Here is a 16,680-nt window from a genome sequence, read left to right as displayed (position 1 = left end):
AAATGCGGGGAGCTCAGGATCCATTACATATGTAAAAAAAATAAAACAGAAATACATAGTGCAATACTGTGTAAAAATATCCAAATAAGTGATTATGACACCTAATGAGTGCACACTCACACGTTCACAGGATAAAATGAGCGATGTGCCCTTCCAGGGTTGCCTCTGGATAATGGTGGGATACTTGACAGTAGTATTAATTCAGATCACGTATCAGCTCCAGGATGAGCGTGTGGTGGTTGGAAAATGGATTTCAGGTGAACGTCGCTCACTTCAGTCACTGAAGATGTCCCCCGAAGCGCCCGACAGCGCTGTCAAGGAACGCGGAAGCAAGGAGCTCCCACCAGCTGCTGTGTGCGCACCAGTGACTGAAGTGAGCGACGTTCATCTGAAATCCGTTTTCCAACCACCGGTATCCAAGTGGGCGAACTTCGTACAATACACATTGTATAGGGGCTAGATGTGTGTGGCCATTGCTTATTTTGAATATTTCCACTAAACTGATTTACGCCCTACACTTAGTCTGCCTTTTCTTCTTGTGTGCATACCTTGTTACTTACACGCTCATCCTGGAGCTGATACGCGATCTGAATTAATACTACTATCAAGTATCCCTCCATTATCCAGAGGCAACCCTGGAAGGGCACATCGCTCATTTTATCCTGTGAAATTGTGAGTGTGCACTCATTAGGTGTCATAATCACTTATTTGGATATTTTTACACAGTATTGCACTATGTATTTCTGTTTATTTTTTTTTACATATGTAATGGATCCTGAGCTCCCCGCATTTTTTTATACAAGCTGTGTTCCCAAGAATCCACCAGGAGGATTCATCGTGGGTAGAAGCAGATAAGGCTTTTATTTTATTAATTAGCACTTTTATATATCTTTATATATTTTTCTTCACTATATATACACTTGCACAGTCTTTTCTGTTCATAAGAGCGCTGGGTGATTTTTTCTATTTTATATTGGCAATAATGAACCTGTAAATATAAGAAAAACCCTGAAACCTTGGATAGGAGATTTCCATTTAAAATAGACAAATGATTCTGTATAGGACCCCACATTATTTTCTTGTAATATAATCTCTTTGTAAAGTGCCGAGCACACAGCCAGCGTTTTGCCTTTAAAAGACACTCAGCACGGGGGACTTCCGGTGACGTCACCCGGTATGGACGGCTGCTAGAGGAGCTCCTGAAACCCGCGGGTTATACAGCGACAAAACCCCCACTTAAACTTCAAATTTATGGACGAAAATAGTCCTATCAGATAGACAAACAGAAGGGGAATGTCAAAAACAAAAAAAACGAATAACCAGGCTGTTACCAAATTTTTCTCACCGTCTCAGCGAGGGAAAGCAAGCGCTATGAATCCCCAAGATGGCGGCGGACCGCATGGCGCTACCTCCCAACCGGGGAAAAAGACCCAGCCGAGAGAGAGCCCCCCTACAAGCCCAGAACAGGCAATAACCAGGGCATATTTGGAAGATCTGATGGCGGGAATGGCTGCCACCCTCAAAACCTCCTTCCAAACGGAATTGCGGTCTGCGGTGAGCGACATAAGGAAGGAAATCTCAGGGCTAACGGAAAAGACCACTACCCTAGAGAACAAGCTCTCCGAATCCCTACAAAGACAGGGAGAAGCAGAAGAAGAGATCAGCCGCCTGGGTGAAGAGATCTCCCTCCTCAAAGAAGGCATGGAAGAACAAGAAAACCGTGACCGAAGACAAAACATCCGTGTGAGAAATGTTCCAGAGTCAATCACACAAGAACAGATTAGGCCTTACCTTCTGGAGTTCTTCAATCTGGTCTGCGGGGAGATGGAGGAAAAGGAGATGGAAATGGACAGAGCCCATCGTGCGCTAGGACCCAAGTCTGACGATCCAAAACGCAGAAGGGACATCATAATAAAAATGCATAAATATACCTCAAAAGAAAGAATTATTTCAGCATGCCGGGACATGGGAGAAATAACTTTTCAAAATGAGACACTACAAGTGTTCAACGACTTGTCAAAAGCAACAAGAGACCGAAGACGGGAGCTAAAGCCACTGACTAACCTGCTCCGGGAGAAGGGAATACAGTACAGATGGGGCTTTCCGTTCAAAATCTCGGTGAACAGAAACGGAAAGTTCCTGTCCCTGAAATACCCCGCGGACATGGCCCCATTTGCAAAGGCCTTGGGCCTAACCCCTCCTCAGGCATGGCTATCGGGCAACCTACCATCTGAAGACACCGCAGGAGACCCACCCCGGACATCGGAGAGGATCGCGGCCCAGCACTCCAAAGACAAGTAAGTAACAGCCGCCACCGCACCCAAACAACACCCCCCTTCACGATCCCGAGAGAGAGAGGAGACCCACAACTACACTGAAGGATATCCCATCGGGCCGGAGCTGTACCTGGAGAGAAGCCGCTGACCTCCCGATCAAGACGACACTGAAGACCGCTGCCCACGTTGGAACACGTGCCATCTGTTCCCGCGATGGCACCGAGGCGAATCCCGCCAGCCGAGTCGAAATCCTGGTCCACACTCAACTCGACCGGATGGAGCGGGATCGTGGTTTCCCTGTTGCCGGTTCGCAATGAGGGTCTAGCTCCAGACCTTGTTCTGCCATGCCCCGATCCCCAGTCTTTCGGACGAGGCTGCAGGGGTGTTCGTTCCACCCCCCTCTTCAGCCGGTGGTCCCGATCCCACGGGATGTTTTTTTTTGGCCCATGGAGGGGGAGGGGGGTGCGGCCCATCAGCGGGCAATCAGCGGAACCTGAACCAGCGGAAACGCATTGGCGCAAGAGACGGAGGACAACTGCGACCCCGAGGACCCAGTTCAGCCGACTTGTTTTAAAGGACGCACAAACACAAGTTAAGGTTTTGCGCCCTGGAGGCCGTGAGTAGCATAATAAAAGGTTATACCATAGAAAGTACCCCGCGGCACCCCCCTCCACCCGTAGCAACCCCAACCCAAGCACATAGCCCCCCGCCCTTCCCCCCCCCCCTCCTCCCCACCCTCCCCCCTCCACTCCACCACACGTCCCCCCCTTCCCCCCGCATCCCCCCTCTCACCCCCCTCCCCACCCTGGTTTCCTTCCCCACTCCCCCCCCCCCCAGCCCCCACCCTCCCCCCCACTCCCAAAACCCAGGTCCACAGTACATGAGAATGATACACATAAACCCACGACCCACAACCGAAAAGTATATATAATGTGTGGAATGCCCCTATGCCTCTCCTTATACTTCCCCCCCTCTAGAACGACATTCAGAGGAAGTAAAAGTACATAGAAAAGCTATGAGTACCCTCGCTGATCTCTAAACAGCACATAGCATACTGATGGGACAGAGTGATACAATAGATGTAACACACAAAAATGTGAAATGCCTGTACTGCCTGAAATGTTCCGTCAACCTCCCCCCCTCCCTCCCCCCTCCCTTCCCCCCCCCTCCCTCCCCCTTCCCCCCCCCCTCCCTCCCCCCCCCCCTCGACGCTAGATAAAGTTGAAAAATATACATAATGTGTGATGTGCACCTGTGCCTCCCCTAATAGACCTGAGCTGACTCTCAGACAGTATACAAGATTCCCATTACATAGAGTGGTATGAGAGTTACAACATATAAAAATGTGAAATGCCTGTACTGCCTGAAATGTTCCATTAACCTCCCCCCCCTCCCCTCCCTATCCCCTTCCCTTCCCTACCCCCTTCCCCTCACTACCCCCTCCTCCCCCCCATTTTCCCCCTCTCCTTTCCCCCCCCCCTCTCTTCCCCCCCCATTCCCCCCTCTCCTTTCCCCCCCCTCCCTCCCCTCCCATTCCCCCCTCTCCTTTCCCCCCCCCCCTCTCTCCCCCCCTCCCTTCCCCCCCTCCCCTCTCCCCCCCCTCCCCTCTCCCCCCCCCCTCCCCTCTCCCCCCCCCCTCCCCTCTCCCCCCCCCTCCCCTCTCCCCCCCCCTCCTCTCCCCCCCACTCCCCCCCCTCCCCCCTCCCCACGGGTGCTATACAAAAGTTGAAAAATATATGCAAGAAGAGATATGTACCTATGACCTTCCTTGGAACAGAACCTAGAGGAAGCAAAGGTCCATAGGAAAACTGAATGTGCCTAAGCTGACTGCCAGATAGTGTATAGCATACTTATTGTACAGAGTGATACAACTGACGCAGCACATAAAAATGTGAAATGCCCACACTGTTGGAAAGGAACCGTAAACCCCCCCCCCACCCCCACATCCACCCTCCCACCCCTCCCGCCCCTCCCCTCACCCCTCCTGCCCCCCCCCTCCCCCCCCACCCGCCCCCCTCCCCCCACCCGCCCCCCTCCCCCCTAGCCCCCCCCCCCGCCCCCCTCCCCCACCCACCCCCTCCCCCCCGGTAATATATAAAAGTTGTGAATTAAACGCAATGTGGTTTATGCACCTATGCCTTTCTTTGGAATAGAACCCAGGGGACGCAAGGATTTATAAGAAAACAAAAGGTGCCTTGACTGATTCCCAGATAATATATTGCATACTAATAGCAAAAAGTGGTATAATGGATGCAACATACAAAAATGTGAAAAGCCTATATTGTTGGAAAGGTTCTGTCAACCCCCCCCCCCATCCCAACCCACCCCCCCACTATCCCACCTCCCCCCCCACCACCCCCCACCCGCCCACCCCTCCACCCCACCACCCCCCACCCCCCCCCATCCACCACCCCACCACCCACCACCCCCCCCCCACCAACCGCCCCAACCCCCCCCCCCCCCACCACCCCTCCACCCCCCCACCCTCCACCCCCCCAACCCCTCCCTCACCCCCTACCCCATCCCCCCCCCCCACCCCCTTCCCACTCAGACGAAGCAAACTGACAAAAGAAAGTTGAAACTGCTTGGGTGGAAAATCAAAATGTGCACAGTGGGGCTGTGGTGTAATACTAAGCAACAGATGTTGTATAAAAATGCAAAATGTTTAAACTGCCTGAATCACACCCTCACCTCCCCTATCTTCCCTCACCCGTGGATTGAGAATTTACATAAAAAAGGGGTTAAGTAATTTCTATAGAGGGTTTGGACCCCTCAGACGTCCAACGGTGGACTGACCCGGAACCACCCCAGAAGGGCTCTTATAGCCCAAATGCCGGCTGTTCTTAAAGCTGGCAAAAGTTTGTTGAGACCTTTTCAAGGCCTCGTTACAACCTATTTCTATCAGCTGACCCTGTCCCAGCTGATCTTCGCCCTACCCCCGTTGACCCTCCCCCACGCCGCCCCCCCTCAGCTTAAAATAGCTATCTTAGCCAAAAAAACTCACAACTCCCACACCTACAGAGATATAAACTAGACTCAGACTTACTGAATCAGGGCCCCTCAGATGGGAAAGATGAGGCCTTACGACACCCTCTAAAAAAGAACCCAAATGGCTAGCAAAACCACAATTAAATTCACCTCTCTCAATGTGAAGGGCCTCCAGAATAACCGTAAAAGGAGGCTAGCACTCCAAGATATGAAAAGATCAGGGGGGACATCATATTTCTACAGGAGACCCACTTCACATCACAAGACCCCCCAAATTTATTCAAAAAAGTGTTCCCAATGTGTTTTTTCGCATCATTTACTAGCAAAAAAAGGGGCGTAGCTGTCCTGATCAGACAGGGCACCCCATTCAATCATATCAAAACAACTGCGGACCCAGAGGGTAGATTCCTAGTGGTATATGGCTCCTTAGCGGGCTCAGCGATCGCTCTTATCAATGTATATGCCCCAAACGAGAACCAGACCGAATTCCTAAAGAAAGTACTCGAGGGCATAGACCCGGGATATCTATCATCGATGATAGTGGGAGGGGACCTAAACATGGTCCTCAACCCTACCGAGGACAGATCGACCACAATGGGTCCCCCCCGCACAACCCCCTCCCAGATCACAGGGAAAAGGTTTAGGGGAATCTTGAGCGAGTTTTCACTGGTGGACATCTGGAGAACCCAACACCAGGGCCAGAGAGACTATACTTTCTACTCAGCACCTCACCAGACCTACTCTCGAATAGACCACTTTCTGGCCACAAAAAATGTGGTGGCGGCAACAACTGACTCCGACATAGGACCGATCACATGGTCTGATCATGCCCCAACTACCATAACCTTGACAACACCCTTTGAAAAGACAATAAATTACTCATGGAGGCTAAATGACTCACTACTCAACCATCCTGAGATAGAAAGAGAGATTAGATCTGCCATTCGAGACTACTTTTTTTTTTAACTCAGGATCCGTCTCCTCTCCAGCAATCCTGTGGGAAGCCCATAAGGCAACCATTAGAGGGAAATTCATCTCCATCGCATCCCACAGGAAAAAAGCCCGCCAAAAACTAATAAAGGAGCTCACGGATGATATCAAAATAATAGAACAAACTCATAAAGCTAACCCCTCAAAAAAAATATATAAAACATTGACAACAGCTAGAGCAAAACTTAGACAAATCCAGCTGGAGGATGTTGAGAAAGCCCTTAAATGGACCAACCAACAATATTATGATAAAGGGAACAAGGCAGACAGACATCTAGCGACTAAATTAAGAGGGGTGCATAAACGGTCCCAAATCACGGCGATCAAGAGTAGGTCTGGTGAGATACAACATAGTGACAAAAAAATAGCAGCCGAATTTACAAAATTTTACACCGAACTTTATAACCTAAGATCCAAAAAGAGCCGCCCCGAATCAGCAGCATCTGAATTAATAGCACAATACTTAGATAAGTGTCAACTCCCCACACTAACGGAGGAGGAAAACACAGTCCTCAATGCTGAGATTTCAAAAGAGGAACTGGAAGAGGCGGTCAAATCATTAAAAATCACTAAGTCTCCTGGCCCAGATAGCTTCACTAATGTTTACTATAAGAGATTCTTGCCAGTATTATCCACGCATCTCCTAAGAATATTTAACGATTTTATGGAAGGAAATCAAATCCCTACGTCAATGTCCCTGGCCACCCTGGCCATAATACACAAAGAAGGCAGGGACCCGATGCAATGTGGAAGCTACCGTCCAATCTCCCTGCTTAACTGTGATCTCAAACTATATAGCAAAATACTCGCAAATAGATTGAATCCCATTTTACCAAGATTAATAGATAAAGACCAAGTGGGATTCGTAGCAGGCAGACAGGCCTCGGACAATACCCGAAAGATAATTGACATTATTGAACATGTCCATCTCACAGGGACCAAAGCATTACTCCTTAGCTTGGACGCAGAGAAGGCGTTTGATAGAATAGACTGGCTATTCATGGACCATGTTATGCGCAAATTCGGCTTCAAAGACGCATATCTAGAAGGAGTCCGTAGATTATATCAAAATCCATCTGCAACAGTAAAACTACCAGGGGGCAGTAACCAGAGATTTGAGATTACTAATGGAACTCGACAGGGATGCCCCCTATCTCCTCTCCTCTTTGCATTAACCATAGAACCCCTAGCAGCGGCAATAAGAACAAATAGAGACATCAAAGGAATAGAAATTGGACACAGGCAGCACAAAATATCACTATTCGCAGATGATGTCATTTTAACCCTGACGCAACCCCAAACATCCCTACCTAACCTCCAAAAAGAACTCCGAGATTTTGGAGATATATCAGGCTATAAAATCAATAACAATAAATCGGAAGCATTAAATCTAAGCCTGCCAGAGCCAGAGGTGAAACTCCTCAAATTAAACTTTAACTATCATTGGAGCTCCTCGAGTATCAAATATCTGGGAGTAAAGATAGCGAGGAACTACCAATCCCTATATCAACAAAATTACCCGACCTTATTCCAGAAAATTAAACAAGACCTAGCGAAATGGGGAGGATATCAAATATCATGGATCGGGAGAATGATCTCGGTTAAAATGAACATACTCCCCAGATTATTATATTATTTCCAGACGCTCCCAGTCCACATCCCTGGCTCAGAATTAAAGAATATACAAAAACTAATCTTCCACTTCATTTGGCAGGGTAAGAAACCCAGAACCGCTAGGACAGTTCTCCTGGCATCAAGGGGAAGAGGAGGACTTGGGGTCCCAGACATCACAAAATACTACCTAGCCGCACAATTGCGACAGGTGGTAGTCTGGAATGCCAACCCAAACCAATACTGTTGGCTAGACATAGAATCATACTACGCCGGAACGCCTTCACTACCAGCTTGCCTTTGGTCCCTGAGCAGGGAAGACATGCAGAATAGTAAACTCAAATTAGGTCCAATGAGACACACATGGGAGATCTGGACGAGATGCAAACATAAATTTAAGCTCACTTCGCCCCAATCCCAACTCATACCAATTCACAAAAATCCGAAATTTCCTCCTGGTTGTGAGCCCAGACAGCTGGATCAATTCAAAGTAAAAAATATTAGAACGATCGCTGACCTCGTGAGCATTGGAGAATTCCTGAGCTATCAAAATCTACAAACCAAATATGAAATAGCAAGGTTGGACGTATTTAAGTATCTACAAATTCGGCACTTTGTTCGAACCTTATCCCCAACGTTGAAATTTCCCCCTCTCACAGTTTTTGAGCGGCTTTGTCGAGAAACAGGCCACCAGAAAGGTCTTATAACACAAATTTACGCAGTATTAGAAAGGGCTATAGAAGCCCCCACCCATGACTATATGCTGCATTGGGCAGCAGAATTGGGCATAGTTATAGACCGAGAGGACTGGGAAAGAATTTGGGAGAATGCCTCAGGAACTTCCATATGTACCACAATCAAAGAAAATATATATAAAATACTGTTCCGCTGGTATCTTACCCCAGTTAGAATAAACCAAATCTACCCCCAGGCGTCCGATCTATGCTGGAGAGGTTGCGGTCAAAAGGGGGACATGGCACACATTTGGTGGACATGTCCGGAAATTCAAAAATACTGGGGAACCACTCAAAAATTAATAGAAGAGGTCACCGGCCTCAAAATCCCTGTCGACCCGCTGACCTACCTGTTGGCCAGGCCCCTAGAAAATGTGGACCGACCAACAGGTAAATTAATCTCCTTCATCCTAACAGCGGCTAGATGTGCAGAGGCTGCCGCCTGGAAGAAAGTGTCTCCCCCCTCAAAACAAACGATAAAAAATAGGATACAAGAGGTAATGAACATGGAGAAACTATCGGCTTTTCTGAAAAGATCCACGGACTCCTTTAATAAAACATGGGACCCGTGGCTAACCCATATGGCACCCCCACGTCCCTAACCCAAAGATGAAAAGTAAAAAGAACGAGTCTAGAAACTCCAGTAGAAATACTCTGAGGACGTAATAAGCAACAAGTATCCCCCCCCCTCCCCCCTCCCCACCTTCCCTTCCCCCCCTTTTCATACTCTTACTCTCTGTTTCCATACTCGCGCCCCCCTCACAACCCCAGGAGGGCCAGGAGGGCGATGAGCTTTCCTCTTTCTCTCTGGTTTCTTTAACCAAAAAATGGAGAAAACTTGTATTAGGCTGTATTAACATATATGACATGTACATTGTGAAATAAGTATTTGCCTAATAAAAAATTTTTGGAAAAAAAAAAAAAAAAGACACTCAGCACTTTCCATTTGATTAAAAAAACAAATTCAGATCATCCCGGGCATTTAGCCAACCTGGGCTTACCGCCAAAAGACCTTGAGAGTGCCGAGCAGATAACATAACGGTTTTCCGTGTAATATTAGCTCAAAGTTAAAATGCCGCTTTCTCCACAGCCCTAAGAACTACATTTGATGGCATCCCAAAAATATAAACAATGGGACATTAGTACCAATAGGTCAGATAACTTATAAACACACAATAAATTCCCACAAGCGCATGCTACGTTCCTCTGAACGCTTTCTGCAACTCTGCCCTCTCTCAAGCTAAACAAACCTACTTTTCTTCATTAATCAACACGATTCTTCTCTGTCTTTGACTCTCTACTTAAACCACACTCAGCTGCCTCTTCGTCCTTCATCTCACCTCAGGACTTTGCTGACTATTTTAAGGAAAAGATGGTATCCATACATCAGAACATCTCCTCTTATCTAAAGCCCTGTCCCGCTTTAAACCTTTCTCACTGACAACCCCACTCCTCTGGAATGCCCTTTCTCTCAATACCTGACTAGCACCCTCTCTATCCACCTTTAAGACCCACCTTAAACACACTAGCCTAAAGAAGCATATGAATAGCACTGTGAATAATACTGGACACGATACATAAAGCATGGCCCCCTGCAGACGCACTTACCAGAATTCCCTAAACATATCCTAATCCTAAAGAAATAAACTTGAAATGTGTTTTTACTGGTTACACACAAACAGAAAACACACACTTCTTCTCTTAAGCTACAGAACTAGTTAACTTTTCATGTCTGGATTGTGATCGCTGTGCATTCTTTAAACTGGAGGGGAGGGGTGTTTCTCTCCTATCTTTGAGATAGAAATAGAGCAAACGGAAAGAATGTCTCCGGTTTAAAAAACTAATTCGCCTGGCCAGAACGAATAAGCCCTTTAAATTTTACCGGTGACCGGGCTGAATATCATATGCCCATTCTTTTTCCGTTGTCCTCTCCATCTATAATGGATGTACACCTTTTAAAAATTTAGACTTCATCATGAGCAACTAATAATATTCATATTTTTGTAAGCACTTGCAAGTTCATGGTGATTTGTGTATATGTGATAATTAGCATGATTTATCTTTCACACAGGGAACCATTCAGGAAAAAATAATCAGGGATTCAAACAAACTTTTTACATGAGGTGGCGTGTTTTTTTTCTTTTCACTTGGACTTGCATTGAATAGGAACCCCTCCTACACTTGTCGAGGACTCTCTTGTTGACAATACTGGCCCTTTGTAATATCGTTGGGACAATGATGATTTAGTGGCACCTGTATCCACTAGAAAAAATTTCATCATCAACTGCCAGTGAAATCAGAGGCAGGGTATCCCAACGAGAAGATAAAGACAATTGCGCATAGCCTGCCGCATAATCTACAAACGGGTCACAATAATAATCGCCAGCCGTCTGAGCAACAAATTCTTTAGGAGTCTGACCAGGTTTACGCTTGCAAGGGACAACTTGTTTAGTCTTATACTTAATAACCTCTGGCTTACCTCCAGAGTCCATTAGTAGCTTATAGAAAACCAGTGAAATTATGACAAATAATAGCAAATAAGTCATTAGCATTCTTATACTTTACACAATATGCAAAAGTCGTGCACCTAGATCAGAGATGACAACCCAGTCTGGTTTCTAGGACTTCAACCTAGATTTCCTGACTCACACACACACACACAAACAGAGTCACACACACACACACACACACAAACAGAGTCACACACACACACACACACACACACACACACACACACACACACACACACACACACACACACACACACACACACACACACACACACACACACACACACACACCCAGAGTCAGGAAATCCTGTTAAACACTTAGGGACCTTAACCCTTAACTTCACAGTCACAATTTAACCAATTTAACCAAGAGATTCCCAGAGGGGGGGGGGGGGAGGGGGTGAGATATTAAATATACTCACCACCCAGTGGGAATGCCGCTTCTGACACCAATTGTAAGGTTCTTAAACTCAATACGGGCTGGGGACAACCTCGGTCAACCGGCCATGACTGGAAACAATGCTGCTCTACCCAGGGAGACTTAACCACACTCTGGGCTGTTGGATCTCAATCTGATGACGTACAAGCGCTCGGGAAATGAAGAAAGAGACACAGAGAGTAATTCTGATTCTTCATGTCAACTTTATTACGGAAAAGCAATACTATTTATACAGGAAAATAAGGTGTTAAATAGAGGCATAACAATATTAGCATATTACTAAAATGACAGCCTAGCTGTGGATTTTCCACTCATACACATTATCTATAGCCTTGGCTATGTTCTACTTTAACTGCAAACAATTAGCATATCTGGAGGTCGTTTTTCTGCTTACATATACCATTCAATTCAGGGAAAAGTTCAAGCAGACTGGTGTTTCATGACAAGATGGAGGTTGGAGATTCTGGCCTTTATTTTAACCCTTTCAGGGACTAACGAATAAATCCATTTTCCTTAAGATGACCTTTTTAGAGCACTTTCCAATGACCGGTAGTTACTCGCAAAAGTCCTAGAACTGTTTTTGGCATGCAATGCCAGCCGCGACCGGTACATTCTAAAAAGTGGGACTTAGAAACTTTTCTGACTTGAAAATCTTTGAAGCCGGCTCGCGTCTATTCAGTTCTGAGCATCTTTGAATTTGCCGCTGTTAGTTTGGCGCTTGGAATCTGCGCTTCTCATGGCTGCAAGCTCTCTTAAGGCTTTCAGACTTTCATTCACTAACCTGAACAGAGCATGGGAATTCTCCTGCCAGCCAATCACCAATTTGCCGGGTTGTAAAGCTGGAAGGGCACCTTTTCTCAGTCTGCAAAAGGGGCATGCGCCAACCTGGCACCTCTGCCTCCTTTGCAAACTGTGAAAGCTGTAAAAATGTTACAACAAACATTCAGTTATCAAATTAGTTTATTCTGGTGCACACAGGAGAAAGCTTCTATATAAAAACTCTCTAACAGGTAATACGGTATAAGATACATTTATACCCTAAAAACTAAAGCATAACCCCCTTTATGATGTGGCTTGTGCGTCATAAAAATAACGTAATTGTATAATAAAGAAACAAAATGAATATATGTAAATCAGCAAAAATCATTATACCAGCTTCAGTAACCTTTCCTCTACATTACTATTGATACTTTGTTTCAGGGTTACAATGTGAGAAACTGTGCTTATCTCAGACTCCAACTAATTCTACCAAGGTCTCTCATTCTTGTCTGGACTTTTCCTCTACCTCCCATTACTCCCACATACTCCTTTCCCATCACCCCATTGTTTGCAGCTGGTAAAAGATACAAAGACTCGGCTGAGAGTTCAAACAACATCTCTGTTTCTCATGTTCAAACACACAAGCTTGCTTTGCATCCCAGAAATCAGCACATTACAACATGGAAGACAGACACAGCTTATAACAAACTGAAAGACAAACAAAACTTATAGCAAACAAGACAAAAAGGCTGACAAGAATAGTCTGCAAAAATGGCTGCTTAGATCTTAGTGCTGTTTACGTCAGATCCCCCTAATGTCCAATTTTCTCAACATTCTCAGTCCCTCTTCTTTATTCTTAAAACATTGCTTTTGCGAATTATTGGCATGATATTAGTCCAGAGACACGTATGGAGACACAAATTGTATTTTGGGGTGCTCCATCATAAGATAATGCTCATTGGTATAACTCAGAGGAAGAGGGCACGTGCCCTTCACTGTTCTAATCTTGTATGGCGCTGCAGCCAGAATGTCTTCCAGAGTTAGATTACTGTACTTTGCATCTTCTTTCTTCAAGGGACTGCTGTAGCTTGGATCTGCAAACAATGGCATCAGGTCTGAGAATGTGAGGGGTAGCACATTTGTGGATCATACCTTTGCAGCATGTGACACACACATATATGACAACAAGTACCACTACTACACACAGTAAAGCATTCAACAGTTTCGCTCCCAGCGATTCCATCATTCCACCAAGCCCCAAAGGATCCCATTCTGTGTCACCTACTTTCCTAAGTCTTACTTGAATCTCTTCTATTTCGTCTAGTTCATGCTGTACCTTGCCACTCAGACCTTGGATGAAAACACAGCATTGTTCTTTAACTAGGGCACATACCCCTCCTTTTGATGCTAAAATGTAGTCTAAGGCCATTTTGTTTTGTAAGGCCATAAGCCTGATCTAGACCTGTTCTTGGTTTAGTGATGCAATGGCTGTAGTTGTGTAATTGAGAACATCGTCTAACACATCTGTTAATGTATTAAGAACAAATGGAGAGAAGAAGGCGGTGCAGCTGCCTACGTCAGTGAAACAGACCGGGAATCCTCTGGATCAGCAAACTATACATTTATTGGCACATAAACAGCAAACAAAAACCGTTCACTCTGACATGTTTCGTGCGAGGGATCACACTTTATCAAAGAGCAGTGTATCATGCTCTTTGATAAAGTGTGATCCCTCGCACGAAACATGTCAGAGTGAACATTTTTGCTGTTTATGTGCCAATAAATGTATAGTTTGCTGATCCAGAGGATTCCCGGTCTGTTTCACTGACGTAGGCCACATCCTCCTTGTAAATGTTTTGCTCCAGGCCGTAAATACATTTTTACACAGGTTACATTGGTTGGAGGAGGCACCTGACAGTTATTGGTGTTGCTAGTATAATTTATGTAAAATCCACCTACTGGAACCTTATTTAGCAGTGGAATTTTAGAAAAGTTTCCTGTAAACAAATTCAAATTGATGTTCCCTTCTCTAAATTCAGCATCAGTGTAAGGTATTCCTACCCATGGGGCTATTTGTGTATGTGGTATGTATCCACACACCCAGCAGGATTCATTTACCCCAGATTTATTTATTATATATTGATCTGCAAACATCCACAAACGTGTTGTCTCTTACCCAAGTGGATAAATGTAGGCCTCGCTTGTCTCGGAGTGTACCAATGGACTTTGTGATGTTAGTGGGTGATATGGTGCTTAGTGTAGTGTTCCCTTGACCATGGTGATAGGTATCTGCGATGTATAAGGACCACAGAAAAATTAGTATTTCTGACAAGGCTCCGCAGAGCATTCCCACTACAATCTTGTCATCTCTCTGTGGGTTATACTTTCGCAGGCCCAATGGTGCATACATCTTAAAATTCTAACTTAAACACACTCTAAAAGAATAAAAAGAATAGAAAAAAAAATCCGTAGGTTAACGGTCAGAGTTTTATTTTTACTCTTCAAAACGTTAACATGAAGCGGCTGTGGGTGGAGCTGGATGAGCTTTACGTGAGTCACGTAGATCCAGGAAGAAATCTCTGCCACTTTAATTGCTGTATTAGTGTTGAGTAGCACTTAAAATGGGCCTTTTCATCTGCGATGAAGAGCGTGTTTGCATAGGAAATGCTTGACCATTAACCCCATCTCGAGTAGGGGCAGTTTCAACTTTAACCTATGCCTAGAGAGAATCAAAAAATGTATTAGTTGCATACAATAATTACTAAATGTTTTATAACCAATAACATGGTCCTTAATTCGTTCCTTTGAACTACTGATAGTCCCCTATAAGCAGTGTTCGACAATGCTATACATTTACACGCCCGGGGCGAGTAGATTTAACCTCCGGGCGAGTAAATATTGGCCCAAGCAGCACACGTGTGTTTTTTAAAATTTCCCCCGCTCGCGCTGCTGTTTTTCCCCCGCTCGCGCTGGAGAAAAAAAAAAAAAGCCAGAGGCGGGTTCATGTTGTTGGGGGAGATTACCCCGCCTCTCTGAGCAGTGCCTTCGCTCCTCCCCTGCCTCTCAGCAATACTTTCCCTCCTCAGCGCTTTCACTCTTCCCCCTTCCGCGCCTCTGTCTGCCACAGGCCATCCGCCCCCCCCCTCCCATCGGGCCATCTGCCACCCACCCCACCCCAATCTCTCCCGGCCTCCGTGACCCCCCCTCACGCCAATCTCTCCCGGCCTCCGTGACCCCCCCTCACCACAATCTCTCCCGGCCTCCGTGACCCCCCCTCACCACAATCTCTCCCGGCCTCTATGATCCCCCCTCTCCACAATCTCCCCCCGACACCCCAAATCTCCCCACTCATTCCCGATCTCGCGTGGCAGCTCCGCCAGGTCGCTGACCCGGAAGGTCTCCTCCACCGACAGCCACTGAGCTAAGGCTGCCGCCGCCCCCATGTCCCGGCGTGTCTGACACCCGGTGACCCGCAGCGACAGCCACCGAGGGCGACACCCGGCCTGCCCCCGCCTCTTCTCCCCCTCTCCGTGGGATATAGCGCTCTCCGGGGAAGACGTGCACTATCGGTTTCCCGGTGCGGCATGGCCCCCGCCGCTTCCTCGGGTGTCACGGAGACCACAGCGATCCCAAGGTGTGTAGAGGGGGGGGGGGGAGAGTGTGTGTGTAGGGGGGGAGAGAGAGAGTGTGTGTGTGTGCATGGGAGTGTGCATGGGATTGTGTGCGTGTGTGTGAGTGTCAATGGGAGTGTGTGTGTTTGTTTGTGTGTGAGTGTGCATGGGAGTGTGTGTGTGTGTGTGTGTGTGTAGGGGGGAGAGAGAGAGAGAGAGTGTGCGTGTGTGCATGGGAGAGTGTGTGCATGGGAGAGAGTGTGTGTGTGTGTGTGTGTTACCAGAAGTGTCCCATCTCCCCCATCACCCCCCCAATCACCCCTCCCAATCACCCCCCTCCCCAATCACCCCAATCAACCCCCCCAATCACCCCCCCCAATCACCCCAATCAACCCCCCCAATCACCCCCACAATCACCCCAATCACCTCCCCCCCCAATCACCCCAATCAACCCCCCCAATCAACCCCCCCAATCACCCCCCCAATCACCCCAATCACCCCCCCCAATCACCCCCCCAATCACCCCAATTACCCCCCCCAATCACCCCAATCACCCCCCCCCCCAATCACCCCCCCAATCACCCCCCCCATCACCCAATAACCCCACCCCAATCACCCTACCCAATCACCCAATCACCCTCCCCAACCCCCAATCACCCCACCCACCACCCAATCACCCCACCTCCCACCCAATCACCCCCCAATCACCCCCCCCCACTCCCCAGTAACCCCATCACCCAGTAACCCCGTCACCCAGTAACC

The 16,680-nt window shown here is 47.1% G+C and overlaps 1 protein-coding gene across 2 annotated transcripts in view; it reads right to left on the bottom strand.

The window, feature by feature from the left end:
* Nucleotides 1–14,140: 14,140 nt before the first annotated feature.
* The window catches only part of CBX7 (chromobox 7), a 67,370-nt gene continuing 64,830 nt past the window's right edge, over nucleotides 14,141–16,680 (bottom strand). The window contains exon 8 of one of the 2 annotated variants that reach the window (XR_012788512.1): nucleotides 14,141–15,026. The gene's annotated coding sequence lies outside the window, so the exon portion shown is untranslated. The remainder of the gene's footprint in view (nucleotides 15,027–16,680) is intronic. The other variant, XM_075573762.1, reaches the window with a different exon arrangement.

This window comes from Ascaphus truei, chromosome 17, assembly GCF_040206685.1.
Source record: "Ascaphus truei isolate aAscTru1 chromosome 17, aAscTru1.hap1, whole genome shotgun sequence".
Lineage (NCBI taxonomy): Eukaryota > Metazoa > Chordata > Amphibia > Anura > Ascaphidae > Ascaphus > Ascaphus truei.
Note: the sequence above shows the minus strand (reverse complement) of the source record. Positions and strands in the feature narration are given on the sequence as shown.